Source organism: Oryx dammah, unplaced genomic scaffold, assembly GCF_014754425.2.
Source record: "Oryx dammah isolate SB20612 unplaced genomic scaffold, SCBI_Odam_1.1 HiC_scaffold_23, whole genome shotgun sequence".
Lineage (NCBI taxonomy): Eukaryota > Metazoa > Chordata > Mammalia > Artiodactyla > Bovidae > Oryx > Oryx dammah.
This window is the reverse complement of record NW_024070207.1, coordinates 106,581,861-106,601,631: the sequence shown is the minus strand read 5'-3', so window position 1 is coordinate 106,601,631 and position 19,771 is coordinate 106,581,861. Positions and strand designations below refer to the sequence as shown.

Genomic DNA, 19,771 nt, shown 5'->3' with positions numbered 1-19,771 from the left:
TTTATCTGTAAGATAAAAGAATTACTACACATTCATATTCAAATGGTATTAATGAAACTACATCAATATTAAATTTTGGAGTAAGGTAAGTGTTGCAGAAACACTATAATAATCGACAGTATCATCAATTATATTTTGAAATAACGGGTTTCAAGTAAAACAGAATCTAAATGAACGTGTTACTACAGATTTGAATTATGATGTTGTAAAATAGGTTATTTGTAGAAAGAAGCAACATAAAATAATGAAAGAAAGGAAGTATGGATAGAGAGGGAAAGAAAACTTTGACAGAAATACAATTGACACTTGAACAACATGATTTTGAACTGCATGGGTCCACCTATGTGTAGATTTTTTGTTATTATCTTTAGTCAGCTCTCTATATCCATGGGTTGAATATCCATGGATTCAACTAGCCATAGATCACAAACTTAATACACAATCTGCATTTGTCTGAATCTGTGGATGTGGAACCTTCACATGGAGGGTTGACTATGGTACTTAAACATATGTGGATTTGGTGTCCACAGTGGGTCATGAAACCAATCCTCTGTGGATAACAGACAACTGTAGTTGTATTATAGATGGCCTGTTCTGGCTTGACTGTACAAAGTGTATTGTCAAATTCTAAGTGCCATATTTGCCAAGAGACATAAAAACTTGGATTACATTCAAAGGTAAGTGACTCTATATTGTACTCTTGAATTTCTGCCATAGATTGCCTGAGAACTGTATGTAGATTTAAATCTAGCAGTGTTTTTCAATAGCTGTATTCTTGTGGATGGTGAAAAGTAAAATAATGAAATAATCTCCACAAACAAATCATTAAAATTTGTTCATGAATTTCAAGAAAAGGTAAATTATCCAATTTGACTTATTATCAGTTGGCTTTACATTTACATATGTGTGGCTTTACATTTCCTTTAATTAATATACCTGTCTGTGATTAATTACATAAACAATACCAGCTCAGTGTTCCCCAAGATGTAATGATATGACAGCAAGCATTCTTACTCTAAGAGTATTTTGAAACTCTGCAATAAGCAAGCCCCTTCTTATTTACTGTATTATTTCTATGGGCCTTTATTCTGGTCATCTATACAATGACACTCTAAGGAGGAGGTGTTTTTTGCAGCATTTTCTGTACTGATATGACAGTGGGACATTTGTTTTCTGGAGAATTTCTTGAAGCTAGTATAGAAAATTGCTTGTCTAGTCCAGTCTTGAGAATTTTTTATTTGTTCCCACTTTTTAATAGTTCAGTAACCCTTGTCTTATGTATGTACACATTTATATTTTGCTAGTATATTCTGTTGTAGTCTGATACCATCTCATCATGAGTTATTCTGAAATCCTTGAAGTTGAAATCCAATTGATTTTTTTTAGAATTTAAAGCCTGATTTTTACCTTGACTTTAAAACATAGCCTCATACCTCGTTTTCCCTACCACAGTCACTGCTCTTGGTAAAAGGTAGAATATGTCCAGGATTGGTCAGAGATGGGGTCAGGGAATCTCTGTCGAGGTCAGTAGTTTATGGAGCAGTAAGTACAATCTCTAGTGCCACAAGGTTTCAGTTTATGGCCGACAATCCCTTCATAAGTCAGCCCTGTGACACTATATGTAAACACTAATAAGAATGCTTCTTAGACTGGAATATATATAAATGTGGGATGGAAGATATACCTACTGGCTCCCACTGTTCTCCAACTTCACCTCCAAAAATGAGCAGGGACAATACTTCACAGAATATCACTAACCTTGATTGTACCTAAGATGGAAAAGAGGGCCCTGAGTATGGGAGTTCTCTACAGTGAGAGGGTCTCAGCAGGTAGCTGATCAACTCACATACCTGAAAGCTTTTATCATCTCATTAGTTTCCAATTGTCTGCTCCTCAGTGCTCTCACACATCATTTAGCTAAAGCCTCAGCTGGTCTTTGTCAGCTCTCATCAGGAGATCTACATCCCAGTGATATCAAATCAATTTTATATCACAATATAAGTCAGATTGTAAGTTGCTTGCCCAGCATCTATGAACGACTTTGTAATAACTGAAATTAAGCATTTCCAAAATCTGTGTTTTGAAAATGCTGCCAGGTGAAGGCCCATAATGGACTGAGGAAGACAAATTAATTAGGATTCTGTTTCATCTGTCAGGATTGTTTAGCAATAGCTAAGTTAACAGCCATGTTGCTTCCAGGTGTATTGTTCAATTTCCAAACTTTCTTGTTGGTATTTCTAGAAGAGTTTAAAGCATCTGTCCTCAACCTTGGCTTCACATTAGAATCACCTAGGGGGCTTCTAAATATATCCATCCTTAGGCTCCACCTCGAGAGATACTGATTTAATTTAGGGTGAGCCCCAGAATTGGTAGTGTTTAAAATTCTCCCCTGTTGATTCTGGTTTGAAGCCAGCATAGCATACCACGGGTTTAAAATAACAGCAGTTGCTTTTTCTATGCTTCATAATATGCTTCTATGAGGTCAATTAAAAAAAGTGTTCCATCAAGGAAAAAAAGAAATTAATATTTGAGTGTTTTAGTCTTTTTTTCTTGACCAGTATATTCCTGTACTGCTTCTAGAAAATCCCTATTTGAATATTCTATCTTTAGCCAGGACTTTTTATCCTTGAAATAAAAGATTCTTTGTTCACCTCAGAAGTGAAATATCCATTAAACAACTGCTGATTATTTATTGAGCACCTACTATGAGCAGGTTAAATACTAAGAAAAACTCACATATTTAAAACATGTTATTAACCTCAAGACATATTTCTGAAGAAATATTTATCTGGAAATAATGACTCATAATACAAAAATTAAGTGATGCTTGTCCAATTAGAAATAGATACCGGTATTTACTAGCCTAGCTAGGTAACACACTGTTCAAATTCTTTTCCTTAGGCCTTGGAGGTAAACAGCCTTGATAGGGATTAAGAGAAGTCCCAAGCAAAACTACTATGATGAAGTGGAAAGAGATGTGAGGTGGCAAAAAACTGGCCTTATTCCAAGACCAGTGATTAGGGTACAGTTACAGATATAAGTGCCAGCAGTAGATTGCAACACCAGCCTCAATTATTTCCTCATTTTGTATCTACACAGTGGAATGCTGTTCTCCATTAATGCTGCATTTGGCCGTGTGACTTGCCAGCTGTTGGTGTGTTACCACTGAGTCTTCCGTATTTTTACTTTCCTCTTAGGCCTCTGTTGTCACTCGGGGAACCTGCCCCGGCCAGCCTGATGCAGGATGAGAAATGTGGATGAGAATAATCGTCCCAGTGAAGAGTCAGCTGATTTCAGACATGTGACTAAACACAGGTACATTCAACACAGTCATACAGCCAGCACCCAGTTGACTGTATTTGTGAGTGTTACACTCAAAAAGATGGATAATAATCCAACAAGTAGGTTGGAGGAATGTTATGAATAAATGCAGGTATCTTTTATCTCTCTGTGTTTCAAGATGTGAAAATTTTCCAGAATAAAATCTCCTTTTTAATCACTAACTACACTGATAATTATTGCACAGTTTTATTTTACAAATAGTTTTCGGAATGCTGAATAGTCTATAGAAATACATCAACCTTTCATGTTACCTCCCAGAGAATTACCTGAACTCCTTAAAAGAAAAAGCCTTGTTTTCAGACAGACTTTAAGTTTTCCTTATCACCTAGGAAAATGGGAGGGAAGATGAAGTATCTGACTCCTTCTTAGTCTAGTTGTACTTGGAGTAAAAAGGTAATAATACCTTCTTAAACTTAATTTGCTCTGTCCTCCTCCAGGGTTTTCAAACCATGCTCAAATGCTTACAAATAGCTGAAAACATCCAGGTTCATTAGAGTGTTGATACTCTCAGGAATAAATCGACCCACACAGCCAATAGATTTTTGCAGAAATTCCAGGCAAAGTGATACTCAATGAACCTTATGGAATTAATAAAGGGAAAAGTATCAATAAAGAATTTGAGGTACAGAGTTAAGACATCAAACTACTTAATTCGCCCTCAGTGTTCTTTACAGTTTGCAATTGGACCTCCTTCATATTCCTCCGGACACGACTGGGCGGCTTCACTTTCACTTTTCACTTTCATGCACTGGAGAAGGAAATGGCAACCCACTCCAGTGTTCATGCCTGGAGAATCCCAGGGATGGGGGATCCTGGTGGGCTGCCGTCTCTGGGGTCACACAGAGTTGGACATGACTGAAGTGACTTAGTAGCAGCAGCATATTCCTCCTGCCTGTTGCTAATAGCAATGCATATGAGCTTCACACAGCAAATGCTCCTCATACCACCTAACCGCAGAGGCACCAGACTAAGGGTTAATCTTCATCCTTGATTTCTAACAGTTATTGTTGGCCCAGGTATGACTTTCTTTTATTATTCACTCAGTTAGATATGCATATGTTTGTACTTGTCTATTTTTTAATTTATCTGTGTTTTATAATATAATAACAACCTGGGAAATCATTGTTCAATGTGAAAAACAGAACCTTGATGATAATTTAAATATTCATATGTGATCTTATACAAACCATTCTCCTGCCTGCCTCTCACATAATGGAATTGCCATCTGAATCTGTGTTCATCATTTCCTTAGGTTAAATTGCATAGTTTTAAATTATATGTATTCCTAAAAAAGTGTATGCAAGGATATATAGAAAGATTTTTATAGATATTTATATATACATTATACATATTTATGTTATAGTTTGAGATTTAACTTAAAAATTTTGAATTTTACATATACTGTCATATCTTGATATAATTCATTTTAATGCCTGTGCAATATTCCCTTGTGTGAACATAAAGAGTTCATTCATCTAATTTCCTCTTGATGCATACTGGATTATTTCCAGGTTTTTGCTCTTTAAAATGGTGTCACTGTGGATGTTCCTACATGACTCTGGAAGTAACTATATGAGTTTCTCTTGGAAGTGGAATTGTTGAGTCATAGATAATGTCTGTGTGTACAATTGTATGAGACAGTGTCATATGTTTTTCAAAGTAGTTGTACCAATCTAGACTCTAGTAAGGGTCTATTAAGAATATTGTGCATCTATATTCTGTCCAACATGTGGTATTGCTAGAAATTTTATTTGAATTTACACTAATCTAAATGGAAAAATATCATATATAACTTTGATCTTGATTTGTATTTCACTTATTAGAAAACATATTTTCAAATTTGTTAGTGCAAAGTTGTTTATTATCAGTCAAATGCTTCTTTATTTTCCCTCATTTTTCTGTTTATGGTTTCCTTAGCAATTTGTAGACAATTTTTACATATTCCTAATATTATTGTTTGTCATTCCTAATATTTATTGTTTGTCATTTATGTGAGGACAAATACATTCCCCGTTTGTGACTTGACTATTCACTTTCTTTATGGTGTCTTTTGGTGGTATTTTCAAAACTAACGTTAAGAGTAGTGTTGCCAGTTGTTCACCATCGTTCAGTTGCATTCATCAGTTTCTAACACTGTTGCCACATTTTCTGTTAACATTTGTGTTTATGTGTGTATTATTTTGCCAAATCATTTGAAGGAAAGTCATTGACATCATACTTTATCCTTAACTGCTTCACCATGTATCTCTTAAGAATAGGGACACTGTCCAATACAATTATAACACTATTATTACTACTTTAAAATAATAAAAATATTTCTGTGATATTATATAATATAGGGGCAATATTATGATATCCCCAGTTGTCCTCAAGACCTTTTTAAATATCCAAAGTTTACTAATTTACTTTTGTTTTTATGTCATTTTTAATCTCAGAAAGTTCTGTCTTTTTGATTTTTTTGCTTATTTTTTCACATTTGTTTCTCATGGTATTGCATTTTATTTTTTAACTTTATATATATATATATATATATAAATTTATTTATTTTAATTGGAGGTAAATTACTTTGCAATATTGTATTGGTTTTGCCATACATCAATATGAATCCGCCACAGGTATACACATGTTCCCCATCCTGAACCCCCCTCCCTCCTCCCTCCCTGTACCATCCCTCTACATCTAAAGCAACTAGAAAAGGAAGAAGTGAAGAACCCCAGGGTTAGCAGAAGGAAAGAAATCTTAAAAATTAGGGCAGAAATAAATGCAAAAGAAACAAAAGAGACCATAGCAAAAATCAACAAAGCCAAAAGCTGGTTCTTTGAAAGGATAAATAAAATTGACAAACCATTAGCCAGACTCATCAGGAAACAAAGGGAGAAAAATCAAATCAATAAAATTAGAAATGAAAATGGAGAGATCACAATAGACAACACAGAAATACAAAGGATCATAAGAGACTACTATCAGCAACTATATGCCAATAAAATGGACAACGTAGAAGAAATGGACAAATTCTTAGAAAAGTACAACTTTCCAAAACTGAACCAGGAAGAAATAGAAAATCTTAACAGACCCATCACAAGCACGGAAATTGAAACTGTAATCAGAAATCTTCAGCAAACAAAAGCCCAGGTCCAGACGGCTTCACAGCTGAATTCTACCAAGAATTTAGAGAAGAGCTAACACCTATCCTACTCAAATTCTTCCAGAAAATTGCAGAGGAAGGTAAACTTCCAAACTCATTCTATGAGGCCACCATCACCCTAATACCAAAATCTGACAAAGATGCCACCAAAAAAGAAAACTACAGGCCAATATCACTGATGAACATAGATGCAAAGATCCTTAACAATATTCTAGCAATCAGAATCCAACAACACATTAAAAAGATCATACACCATGACCTTGCATCCCAGAGATGCAAGGATGCTTCAATATCCACAAATCAATCAATGTAATACACCACATTAACAAATTGAAAAATAAAAGCCATATGATTATCTCAATAGATGCAGAGAAAGCCTTTGACAAAATTCAACATCCATTTATGATAAAAACTCTCCAGAAAGCAGGAATAGAAGGAACATACCTCAACATAATAAAAGCTATATATGACAAACCCACAGCAAACATTATCCTCAATGGTGAAAAATTGAAAGCATTTCCCCTAAAGTCAGGAACAAGACAAGGGTGCCCACTTTCACCATTACTATTCAAGATAGTTTAGGGAGTTTTGGCCACAGCAATCAGAGCAGAAAAAGAAATAAAAGGAATCCAAATTGGAAAAGAAGTAAAACTCTCAGTTTGCAGATGACATGATCCTCTACATACAAAACCCTAAAGACTCCACCAGAAAATTACTAGAGCTAATCAATGAATATAGAAAAGTTGCAGGCTATAAAGTCAACACACAGAAATCCCTTGCATTCCTATACACTAATAATGAGAAAATAGAAAGAGAAATTAAGGAAACAATTGCATTCACCATTGCAACGAAAAGAATAAAATACTCAGGTATTACATTTTAAAAGGATCTAATCTATTAATCTTTTATAACATCCTCCATTCTGCCTAGTCAATGAATTTTTGACCTGTAACAATAATAGTTTTCTCTTTGTATTTAATAAATAATCTGTGAGTTGTGCTTCAGTACTAAATAACCCCAGTTCTTTTGGCATCAATAAGTTCTTATAGTTATTACATCAGATGTTGCAAACTGGTGATTTCTTAATTATACTACTCCTTCAAAACTTATTAGCTAGGAACTTGTGTAAAAGAAAAAAAAAAAACTTCATCCCCAACCACATTTTAAAACATACTTTATTATGAGCTCATTTGTTTTCTTTAAAATCTAATGTGATATGATCAGTTATTCTCATTATTCTTTTTTACAACTTTATGTTTTACAGCAGTTTAAGTTTACAACAAAAATGAGCCCTTTGCCTCACCATGTAAACTTCAGAATCAGTTTGTTGATATCCTTAAATCAACTTAATGCAGTTTTTATTGGAATTGCATTGATTCTCTAGCTCAAGTTGGGAAGAACTAACATTGACCATACTGTTTCTGTCCATGAACATGGAGTATATTTCCACTTATTTAGCTCTCTTTTTATTCATCAGAGTTTCACTGTTTTCTCACATAGATCCTGTATTTAGGTTTTACCTAAGTATTCATTTTTGGGGGTACTAATGTAAATGGTATTGTTTATAATTTCAGATTCCTTTTGTTTAGTGTTGGTATAGGAATCCAATTGATGGTATAGGAAAGCAACTATCTTTTATATATTAACCGTGTATTGTGCAACTGTGGTATAATTGCTTGTTAGTTCTAAGAGATTTTTGTTGATCCTTTCAGATTTCTGTATGTAGGCATGTCATTTGCAAAGATGGCTTTATATCTTCCTTACCAATCTCTATACCTTTTATTTTATATTCATGCCTTATTTCTTGAGAAAGTACTTCCAGTATGATGATGAAAAGAATTGGCAAGAGGGTCCATCCATGCCTTGTACCTCATCTTAGCATGAAAGAGTCTTATTTCCCACTATTAAGTATGATAGTAACTCTAAGTGTTTTGTAGATATTCTTTATCAGGTTGAGAGTTTTTGTCATGAATGAATGTTGGATTTGTTTCAGATATTTTTTCTGCATCTATTGATCATGTGATTTTTATTTTTAGTCTGTTAGTATGATGGATTGCATTAATTGATTTTCAAATGTTGAACAAGCCTTGCATACCTAGAATAAATCCCACTTGGTTGTAGTGTATAGTTCTTTTCATACACTTTTGTATTTGATTTCATTGAGGTTTGTTGCACCTGTGTTCATGAGCGATTGATCTGCAGTATTCTTTTAAGGTCTTTGTCTTGTTTTGTTATTTGGGTAATGCTGGCCGCATGGAATGGGTATTTCCTCTGGTTAATCCTCTGAAAGAAATTGTAGACAACTGGAATAATATGTTCCTTGAATGTTTGGTAGGATTCACCAGTGCACCCATCTGAGCCTGGTTCAATTTGTTTGGAAAAGTTATTATTTAGTCAATATCTTTAATAGATATAGGGCTATTCAGATTTAGTTCTTCTTGCATGCATTTTGGCAAACTGTATCTTTCAATAAATTCGTCCACTTCATCTAGGTTGTCAAATTTATACCCATAGTAGAACTGTTATTAGTATTCCTTTATTATAATTTTAATGTCCATGGGATCTTTTGTGATGTTCCCTCCTTCATTCCGATATTAGTCATTTGTACCTCTGTTTTTTCTTAGCCTGGCTAACGTCTTATTTTTATTGATCTTTAAAAAAATAAACAACAGTTTTTTTTTGATTGTGTTGGTTTTCTGCATTGATTTCCTGTTTTAAATTACATTGATTTCTGCTCTAATTCTTAGTTATTCTTCTGCTTAGTTTGAATTTAATCTTTTAAAAATTCAACTCTTTTCTAGTTTCCTAAGGTGGAAACAATTATTGATTTTAGATCTTTTCTAATGAATGCATACAGTGCTATAAATTTCTAAGCACTGCTTTCACCGAATCCCATAACTTTTACTTTCATTTTGTTGAAATATTTCAAAATTTGAGATTTACTCTTTGACGCATGTTATTTATACATATGTTGCTTAATTTCATGTATTTGGGGATTTTTCCAGCTATCACTTTGTTATTAATTTCTACTTTAATCTGTTGTGGTCCAAGAGCAGACATTGTATATTTTCAGTTCTTTAAATTTGCTTAGGTTGTTTTATGGCCAACAGTGTTGTCTGTCTTATTGAATGTTCCTAGCTATCTTGAGAAAAATGTGAATTCTGTTTTGTTGGATCAAATAGTCTATAGATGTCAGTCCTATCCAGTTGATTGATAGTGTTGTTGAGTGCAACGTTTTGCTTACTGGTTTTTTGCCTGCTGGATCTGTTTCTAAGAGAGGGGTATTGAAGTCTCTACTTGTGATCGTGGATTCGCCCCTTTCTCCTTACAGTTCTATCAGTTTTTCTCTGTGTAGTTTGATGCTGTTATTAGTTCAGTATATCTTTCAATTTTCAAATTATTCCAAATTTGATTACTAGAAGCTCATCCAAGTCACTCTCTCTCTTTAGACATGAGTCCATTAGACGTTGAGCATTTCTTTGCTTTTTACTAAAAAGGAATCTGAGGCTTACCTTTATACTTCTGTGTCAAGACCTATTATCACCCATTTCTCCAAAAAAGATCTGTTTCCTTGTCATGAAGGATGGTATTTAGAAATCAAGATCTGGTATTAATTGGTCTCTTTACTACTTGAGGGTGTGTTGCTCATACATTTCTGGACTATCTTTTTCATTATGTATTCAGGTACTGGTACCATGCTCTTTGAAGATTTAGGCTTATGTTATGCATTATAGCTATCCCTTGTAATTGTTTTACTTTTGCATAGTTTTAACAATGTACTTTACTCTTAATATAGTCAAGTATCTAGTTAGTATATAATTAGTATTTTATAGAAAACTATATTATTTTCATAAATATTTTATGCCCTTCAAGTGAAAAGATTAATATCACGATCTTGGTGAATTTACTCATTGTCATGTGATTTTAGTCAACTGGGCGCAGAAGTGACATTTGTCACTTCAGGAAGAATATTTAAGAGACAGCATAAAATTAAACTTGTTTTCTTTTCCCTGCCCTTATAATTAAGATGAAACTTTGGTCAGCCTGGGTCCCTGAGTAATGAGCATAGCTCTTTTGCTACACTGGACATATAGTGTACTGTTTAAAGTTTAGCTTACCCTAACTGAAAAATCTTTTGTTATTGTGGATGACTGTACTGTTTACAAAGAAATCCTTTTATTTTCCAAGGTCTAATGAATCATTACCACTATATTTTACTAAGGGCTTTAAATTTTATTTTGAACATTTAAGTCCTAGATTTATGGGGAGTTTTTTTTTTTTTTAACAAGGTATGGTAGGAATGCAATTTTACTTTTTATCATATGTGGATAAATTTTTTGGTCCATCTTTTGAGTAGTCACTCTATTATAATCTGATCTAGTATAAGACTTCTGACATATAAGTGTGTTCAGTTTCTGCACTGTTTTACTCCACTGGTGAACATGTCTATTTCCATGCCAGTAATACATTTAATTAATATAGGTTTATAATGACGAATAAGATATTACAGCAAGCTTTTACTTATTCAGAAATGTCTTTCTATAAATACTATAATCAAGTTATTAAATTCTTGAAATAATTTACTTAAAATTGCTTTTGAGATGTGGTGGGGAATTCCCTGGACTCTAGAGATCAAACTAAAGAACAACTGTTTTTATGTCAGACATTATTTGAGGGGGCTCCAAAATCACTGTAGATGGTGATTGCAGCTGTAAAATTAAAAGACGCTTACTCCTTGGAAGGAAAGTTAAGACCAAGATGGCTAGATAGCATATTGAAAAGCAGAGACATTACTTTGCCAACAAAGGTCCATCTAGTCAAGGCTATGGTTTTTCCAGTAGTCATGTATGGATGTGAGAGTTGGACTGTGAAGAAAGCTGAGCACTGAAGAATTGATACTTTTGAACTGTGGTGTTGGAGAAGACTCTTGAGAGTCCCTTGGACTGCAAGGAGATCCAACCAGTCCATTCTAAAGGAGATCAGCCCTGGGTGTTCTTTGGAAGGAATGATGCTAAAGCTGAAACTCCAGTACTTTGGCCACCTCATGCGAAGAGTTGACTCATTGGAAAAGACTCTGATGCTGGGAGGGATTGTGGGCAGGAGGAGAAGGGGACGACAGAGGATGAGATGGCTGGATGGCATCACCGACTCGATGGACATGAGTTTGAGTGAACTCCGGGAATTGGTGATGGACAGGGAGGCCTGGCGTGCTGTGGTTCATGGTGTTGCAGAGAGTCAGACACAACTGAGCAACTGGACTGAACTGAACAAATGTATAGTAATAAAAACAGTGTGCTACTTGCACAAAAACAGAGACCAATGGAATAAAATCCAGAGAATTTGACAAGGAAGACAAGAATGGGGAAAGGATAGTATCTTCAATAAATGGTGTTCAGAAAACTGGATGTCCACATGCAGAATAAAATTAAATCTCTATTTTACACCACTCACAAAAAATAACTCAAAATGCAGCCCAGTGTTCACTGTAGCAGTATTTATAATAGTCAAGACATGGAAGCAACCTAAATGTCCATCAACCAATGGATGGATAAAGAAGATGAGACACACATATAAAATGGAATATTACTCAGCCATAAAATCAATGAAGTAATGCCACTTGTACCAGTATAGATGGACCCAGAGATTATTATCCTAAGGGAAGGAAGTCAGACAGAGAAAGACAAATATATATTGCATAAAATTGGGATCCAAAAATAATAGTACAAATCAACTTATTTATAAGGCAGAAATAGTCACAGATGGAGAAAACACATTTATGGTTACCAAAAGTGAAAGGCTGGGAGGAATGAATTAGAAGATTAGGATTAACATATGTGTATGTGTGTGTGTGTGTGTGTGTGTGTGTGTGTTGTGTCCGACTCTTTGCAACCCCATGGACTGTAGCCTACCAGGCTCCTCTGTCCATGGGATTTTTCAGGCAATATTACTGAAGTGGATTGCCATTTCCTTCTCCAGGGGATCTTCCCAACCCAGGGATTGAACCCAGGTCTCCCGGATTGTAGACAGACGCTTTACCATCTGAGCCACCAGGGAAGTCCTTCATATATATTACTATATATAAAATAGATAACTAATAAGGATCTATTCAGTATTCTGTAATAACCTATATGGGAAAAGAATCTAGAAAATAAATGGATATATGTGTAACTGATTCACTTGGCTGTACAACTGAAATTAACAACATTGTAAATCCAACTACTCCAATTAAAAAAAAAATTTAAAATACGTATCCTACAATGGCAGTGTGTTGGATAATGAGATAATGATTGTACAAACCTATCATCTGCCTCCATTCATTGCACTTTTATACCTGTTCCTAGGAATAAACAAAAGCAGATAGTGATGGGAGAATCTGAGCTCAAAATCTCAGAAAAGCAAAAAAAAGAGGGAAATAATCTTGAAAAACTAATTTTATAAATAGTTTATAACTGAAAGAGCTTCTACCTTTAACTTCTAAAGGAAATACACAGAAATCTTTAATGAAAGCCTATTTAAAACTATTAATTAATCAGTGTGATTACATAGATTTGAGGTTATAAAATCTGTTCATGATAGGAAAATTCAGATTATTATTGGTATTAAATTGCTGGAATACTTTATTTAAAATTAACTATCTGAAAAACACTGAGACCATCAAAAAGGGAATAATAAAATGGAGCCAAGTTTCTAAAAGCCCCTCATTTTTACCAATATGATGAAGGGATGATTATTATTTTTACAGAGTTTATTGAAAATGTTCAAATGATTAGGTGCCAGGTCCTAAATTGTGATATTTACTATTACTCTGGTTTTCTAGATAAAGGGCAGCACAGTCCACGGAAGCTGAATATAAGGTATGGACAAACTGAGATCATTTATTTCACATAGTAATTATCCCTCAAGCAAGAGCTCTACTAGGATATTCCCTTCGCAGCAGAGGGGTCATTTTATCTTAAGGTCATGCCTACCTAAATTTCCCCATTTCCTGACGTTAACATCAATAACCCATGCTGGGATTAATACAGCATACCTTCCTAAAATAACCTTCTATTACAAGGTTGGATAGTTCTCAAAACTGGCTCCAATATCAATCTTATATAATAATGAAAACACAAGGTTAGAAAGTTTAGGTTTAATATGAATCTCTGAGATTCTTCTTCATAGTAACATAGTTATGAAAATGACTCAAGGTAATGGGAGAATCTACAGCTTGTTATTGATTTCTTCAAACTACAGGTAAAATATAAAAGTCACAAACTGAGCAAAGTCTTCATAGACAGTGTACAATTCAGCTTAATTACTGTGCTGGGGTATAAGTAAGCTCACCTTAGATACTGTATTTCTTAGAAACTTTTTACAGTGTTGTAGAAATGGTTAACTTTATCCAAGCTAGAAAATTATGTTGTGCCCATTTTTGGAAATATATAGTATGAGTTATTCCTGATATACAATAAAGTAACTGTTACATAAACCATACTAGGATAATAAATACACTGCAAAGAGAATCACATTTGAGATAAACACATTTGGATTTGAATACTGTCAAGACTTTAGAAAAGGTAATTTTCAAAGTAATTATACCCTCATTTAATAATGGGTTAAATGGGTATGTCTCTCATAGGATTGATACAAGGATTGTGAGATTACTTACATAAATCACCAAGCAGGTAATTGGTGCTCAAATATCTTGTTCTCTTTCAATCTCATCAGTAACACTCTGTGGATTGTTTGAAAGGGTAACTGTGTATATGACTATTTAAAAACTGAAACAATTTAGAATTTAAGACTATTTTTTGAAATGTAGAGGCAATCTAAAAACTTTGAAGTGAAATGTGATTATGATTCTTTCATATGTAAATTAAAGTAAAAGAGAGAATGAGTATAATCTTCTAATTTTGTAGTGAAAAATATGATTCAGTTATAAAAAGAATTATTACAAAAGTAGAATACATTTTATAAAATGTACTATTTTATATATCACATATACACATTCCATGAGGTAGTCTATATAATGTATTTTAAACTAATTTTATATACTAAATATACAGTATTACATATTATATAATATTCATTAATATATATTATCCACTGTATGGTATATAAAATTGTTTATTATGATATATCATAGTTTTTTTCTTCATTATCACTTAGAGGTTAATGTATGAGGTGATATGCTATATATTTTTACATATTTATAATGCATTATTGCATGTTATATATTATTATATAACAGATATTCTTGTGGGTATGTATAGATAGATATTTTATGTATGTAAAACAACCACTTATTATATTTACTGCTCTTGTTTTTAAAAGAATGGAATATACACATATACATATACACCCATGAGCAAAGTGAAAACAGTCCAACAAAAATAAAGTACAGTAGATTGACCTAGCAAACAAAGAAAATAAAAAATTATATTTACCAGTTAAGAACAAAAGTAACTAAAGCACAAACTGGAAAATTAAACTAGAGCAAGGTGCCAAGTGGGGAATAAAGCAATGAAAACAAGTAACAAATATGTTGAGAGGAAAGGAAAGAAAGAAAAGAAAGAATAGATATGAAAAGGTACTAGAGATAGATGAAGAAGATTTATATACATTAAATATTACTGCAAGGGGAAAAGAACAGTAGGAAAGGCAAACAAAGGAATAAATGTAGAAAAAATAATAGGTTTTAAAATTAAAAATTAAAATTAGAGAAAAGAAAAGAAAAAAATGGAAGAAGGAAAAAAGTAAAAGAAAAAGGAAAACTTCACAGAACTGCAAGAGCCCAACGTAGAGGCAAAGGTTTATAACAACAATAAAAAGTGTGACTGAATATCAGTTCAGTTCAGTTCAGTTGCTCAGTCATGTCCGACTCTTTGCGACCCCATGAACCACAGCACGCCAGGCCTCCCTCTCCATCACCAACTCCCAGAGTTTACCCAAACTCATGTCCATCGAGTCGGTGATGCCATCCAGCCATCTCATCCTCTATTGTCCCCTTCTCCTCCTGCCCCCAATCCCTCCCAGCATCAGGGTCTTTTCCAATGAGTCAACTCTTTGCGCGAGATGGCCAAAGTATTGGAGTTTCAACTTCAGCATCAGTCCTTACAATGACCACCCAGGACTGAGCTCCTTTAGGATGGACTGGTTAGATCTCCAATATAGACATATACATATACACCCATAAGCAAAATCAAAATAGTCCCCCCAAAATAAAGTACAATAGATTGACCTGGGGAACAACTAAACCAAAAATTGTATCTACCAGAACAAAATTAATTAAAGCACAAACTGGAAAACAAAACTAAAGCAAGGTGCCAACTGGGGAATAAAGAAATGAAAATAAAACTAACAAATATATTGAGAGGAAAGAAATAGCCTGTTTATAATAGCCAGGACATGGAAACAACCTAGATGTCCATCAGCAGATGAATGGATAAGAAAGATTTGAATCAGTTCTGATGAGATGGATGAAACTGGAGCCGATTATACAGAATGAAGTAAGCCAGAAAGAAAAACACCAATACAGTATACTAACACATATATATGGAATTTAGAAAGATGGCAATGATGACCCTGTATGCAGGACAGCAAAAAAGACACAGATGTGTATAGCGGACTTTTGAACTCAGAGGGAGAGGGAGAGGGTGAGATGATTTGGGAGAATGGCATTGAAACATGTATAATATCATGTAAGAATCAAATCGCCAGTCTATGTCTGATGCAGGATATGGCATGCTTGGGGCTGGTACACGGGGATGACCCAGAGAGATGTTGTGGGGAGGAGGGTGGGAGGGGGGGTTCATGTTTGGGAACGCATGTACACCCATGGTGGATTCATGTCAATGTATGGCAAAACCAATACAGAATTGTAAAGTAAAATAAAAATAAATAAATAAATAAAATAAAAAAATTTAAAAAAGAAAGAATAGATATGCAAAGTTAAACAGAGGTAGATAAACAAGATTTATATATGTTAAAGATTAACTGCAAGGGGAAAAGAACAGTAGGAAAAGCAAACAAAGGAATAAATGTAGAAAAATTAATAATAGGTTTAAAAAATTTTAAATTCTAAAAAAGAGAAAAGAAAAAATAAATAAAAGGGAAACTCCACAGAACTGCAAAAGCCCAACATAGAGGCAGGGGTTTATAAGAACAATAAAAAATGTGACTGAGGAAAAAAAAGCTCAAAAGCTTAATTAGATTTCATAGTGCCAATAAAATCAACAATTACAACAGAGGGGGAAAGAAAAGAAAAAAATCCAAAAGAATCTACAGAACAGGTCAAAACATAAGAATAAATGTTTATCTTGAGTCACTGCTGTCAAGAGTCCTTTTCCACGCTGGGAGTTACAGTCCACCTCACCTCCCTAGGATGTCTTCCAACACTGTGTTGATTTCTGGACCTGCTGTGGGGGCAGCTCTGATTCTCATCTGGTCCTACTACTCTGTGTTCTTGACACCAATGTCCACAGCTATCGGAACTAGTCCGTTTTCTTTTGTGGGAGCTCTCAATGACCTTTTATATATTTCATACACAAAGTCTGGCTAGTTGATCATGTGGATTTAATCTGCAGCTTGTACAACTGGTGGGAAGGTTTTGAGTCTTCTTCCTTAGTCACATTGCCCCTGGGTTTCAACTATGGTTTTATTTCCACCTCTGCATGTAGGTCATCTATGGGGCCCTAAATGGGAAACCTTAAAAAAGAAGGGCTAGCTTTGCAGTTTAGAGCTAAGATGGCGCCTGGTGGAAGAGATGAGGGTGCAGCCTAAGTTGTTTGTCAAAACTTTTGATTGGCTCTCTTGATATCCGTGCACGTAGATAGCGCGTGATCACCATAGACTCCTGTTATAATGATGGCACATGACGATTTGACCTTTAATGTGATTGGTGCAACTATGGAAAGTCCCTCGCAACCCCCCTCACCCCCCCGCTTGCCTTTATAAACCAAGAGCTTACGACAATAAAGCGGAACTGCTTAGACGGAACCCCTGTAGCGTCTGATTGTCTCTTACTTGCCGAGGGGCTGGGTTGGTGGACAGCAGGCTCACCTCTCCTTGGGACCCCTCGGCTTTGGTGAGGGAAGTTCCACTGCCTCTCTCTTTCTGCGGAGCGCCCCCCGCAGTCATCCACTGGGTTTTGCTCCTGAGGCTGCCCTGGAGGACTTGGGTTTGCCCCTGTGAGGGCCAGATGTGGAGGTGGTGCAGCTGCTTGGGTCACAGGGGTTCTGGAAGCACCAGGGACTCAGGAGGTTTGGCGGTTAGGGCAGCAGGAAATATAGTGCTCTAGAAGGGTATGGCAACCAGTATTGGCCAATACACTACAGTGTTCTTGCATGGAGAACCCCACTCCCTGACAGAGAAGCCTGTCAGGCCACAGTCTACAGGGTCGTAAACAGTCAGACACTACCAAAACGACCCAGTGTGCATAGACATGAGACTTTTTTGCCTGTGGCAGCTCTGCCCCAGTGAGAGTTGAACGTGAAGGTGGTGCAGCTGCTTGGCTCACGGGGAACCTGGCGGCACCAAGTGTGCTGGGACACAGACTGCCCCCACCACAGGAGTTATGGCCCCATCAGTCTTTTTTCAAGCCTCTTGTAGCTGGCAATCAGGCCTCTTTGGCTAGTCTTTCTCCATAGCTCCCCCTGTTCAGGCACTTAAAGGGCTCCCTTGCCTGAGGTCCTTCTCTGTTCTTTGGAGCGTCAGGCACATAGAGGGACCCTCCCTTGCTGGGGTCCTACTCTGTAGATCAGTGTATCAGGCACTTAAAGGGGCACCCTGGGTGGGGTCCTGCTCTGTAGTTCAGTGAGTCAGGCGTTTGATGGGCCAGCCTCTATTACTGTTCCATTGTCTATGCTGGCATGTGGGAAGAGAGAGGCTATGGTGCTGGCTCCACCCCCTTCTCATGACTCAGCAGTATTGCCTTGCTTCCATGGCTGCCCAGCTTTCCTCCACTGGAATTTCCTACCACAAGCTCCTCCCTCACATCCCCTCCATATGTTTCTCCACAGTCAACAGCAGCCCTCACCCTGGGATTGCTCCACAATCCCTAAATTCCTGCTTCCAGCCACCACGTCTTCCAAGGAACCTGCATCCCTGTCCGGCATATGTATGGCTGCGGCAAGGACTGTCTGATTTTCATTCCATTTAGGCTGCCACAGGTCAGCTGTTTCACTCTCAGCCTTAAATGTTTCTCTTCAGACAATTGCCCAGATGTTGGGATCAGACTCCTGCTTCAGTTCCCCCCACCCGCTGAGGGCAGGTCCAGTCCTACTAACACTCCTGTTTTTCCCCCTAGTTCCTTCCTCCTACCGAGTTTTGCGTGGATCTATATATTCTTTTCCTCTGGTCAGGTACTCCTGTCCACTCTCAGCTGGTGTTCTGCATGCACTTCTGTATCTGAAGGTGTATTCCTGATGTATCTGTGCAAAGAGAAGTACTCCATGTCTACCTACTCCTCCACCATCTTGTTCTCCCCACTTTTTATCTCTTTTAAATCCCCACTAAGATTTAAAATGTGCACACCTTTTAATGCAGCAATTACACTTCAAGGAACTCATCTTGAAGGTATACTCACACAAGTGCAAAAGGATATATGTCTTTAGATGTTCATTGTAGCACATTGATAATCATACTGATATCTAAATGTATCAGTGTGCATCATCAGGAACTGGTTAAGATAATTATGATATATCTATAATCTGTGCCTTTAAAAGTATGAAGAAAATTTGCATGTGGCCAACTAGGAAGATGTTTAACATGTATTTTACAGTCCCTCCAAGTTATAAAATTATATGTTGTATGCTTTCCCTTGAATAAGTCATATGTTTAACTACATGTATCTGCATGTATGTGTATGTGTGTAGTATATAAAATCTATAGGGACTATATAGCTGTTATTGTATGTTGGCTTATCTGACTGCATTTTCAACTCCTCTCTCCTGCCTGCCTCTCCTGTAGAGGCTGTAAAAGAAAAATTTTACTTCCCAGTTTCCCTTGCAGCTAAGGTTGAGCATATGAAACAATTATGGCTAATGATCTATAATCAGAAGTTTACAACTGCTTCTTCTTTCTCTTCTTTTATCCTGCCTGGAATACCTCTGTGAAGTGTGAAGGTGCAGCAGCCATTTGGTGACCATGAGATAGCAAGCATAAAGACTAGAACCAACACAAAACAGAGCAGGTTCGGGGGGAGGGGGTGTGTGTGGAGAATAATGTGCTTGAGTCTCTCATGGCATCGTACAGCAACAGTACCAGTACTAGGCTACCTACCTCTGGGATTTTTGCTTTTAA

At 36.0% G+C, this 19,771-nt stretch overlaps 1 long non-coding RNA gene across 1 annotated transcript; it reads left to right on the top strand.

Moving 5' to 3' along the window:
* The first annotated feature begins 824 nt into the window (after nt 1-824).
* Nucleotides 825-15,677, top strand: LOC120882607. The gene is made up of 3 exons (XR_005725521.1): nt 825-834; nt 15,203-15,316; nt 15,644-15,677. It is a non-coding gene; the product is annotated as an uncharacterized LOC120882607 (long non-coding RNA).
* The last annotated feature ends 4,094 nt before the right edge of the window (nt 15,678-19,771 follow it).